Source organism: Ambystoma mexicanum, chromosome 10, assembly GCF_040938575.1.
Source record: "Ambystoma mexicanum isolate Mex_15411 chromosome 10, UKY_AmexF1_1, whole genome shotgun sequence".
In the NCBI taxonomy this organism is placed as follows: domain Eukaryota; kingdom Metazoa; phylum Chordata; class Amphibia; order Caudata; family Ambystomatidae; genus Ambystoma; species Ambystoma mexicanum.
The window spans coordinates 806,657,015-806,657,958 of NC_090932.1; the positions used below are offsets into that span (position 1 = coordinate 806,657,015).

General features: G+C 47.0%; 1 non-coding gene across 1 annotated transcript; it reads left to right on the plus strand.

The window, feature by feature from the left end:
* The first annotated feature begins 251 nt into the window (after nt 1-251).
* Nucleotides 252-413, plus strand: LOC138496216 (U1 spliceosomal RNA). Its single transcript, XR_011277755.1, has one exon. It is a non-coding gene; the product is annotated as a U1 spliceosomal RNA (small nuclear RNA).
* The last annotated feature ends 531 nt before the right edge of the window (nt 414-944 follow it).

The following is a 944-nucleotide window of genomic DNA, read 5'->3' on the forward strand; positions in this document are numbered from 1 at the left end:
GTCCAGGATGATTATGATGGTGTCAATGGGGCCAGCGCTGAGCAGCTCCGCTCAGGAGGGCCATGGACCCGTGTGGGGCCGACAGGCCAGTGTGCAGACTGCAACCGGCCTGCTCGAGCCATCCTGCTATTTATACAAATTTCGGGCCGAGCAGGGCCTAATGGGATAAAGGAACTGCGCTACAATCTGCTCTTCTGCTGGGCACTGCCTGCTGGAGCTTCCCCCAACCCCTGCCCTCTTGCATGCAACTCATACTTAGCTGGCAGGGGAGAATCTGATCTCAAGGGCAGATCTCCCAGGGTGCGGCTTACCCATTGCACATCGGATTTGCTGACCCCTGCTATGTTCCCAAATGCGGGATACACGACTGCATTATTTCTGGTAGTGGGGGACTGCGTTCGCGCTCTCCCCCCGATTTATTGGTGAAAGAAAAGGTAAAGTGTGCACTAGGCCTGCTAGGTTGCATACTTTAAGATTGTGCTCACATTGCGTTTCTTCAATTAGGTTCACCTTTGGGTGATCGCTTTTCCACATTTTATCTGTTGAATTGAATTATGCTTCTTTCATTACCACAGAAGTAATGTGTATTACAGAGATAAGCTGCCATATGTATTGGGCACACTGCACATGCTCAGGTAGCATCAATCATGCTTTGTACAGGACAATGCTGGCCTAAATTGGGAACAGCCAGCATAGACAAGCTGCTACAGAGGCATATTTTGGGTACAACAAGCATGACAATGTGTTACATCAGTGACAGTGCTGTCTTACACTGTGGACACAGTGATCATTAAAATGTGTTGTGTTGTAAAATGTTCTTTTCTGCTGTTGGTGACATGGAATTTTCATGTTCCCCTTTAGAACTGATTGTAAACTTATGGCTTTTTGGTCACGTTTCTGCTGTAAAATTCACCATTTCAACCCCATATTTGAAAAAAAATTCT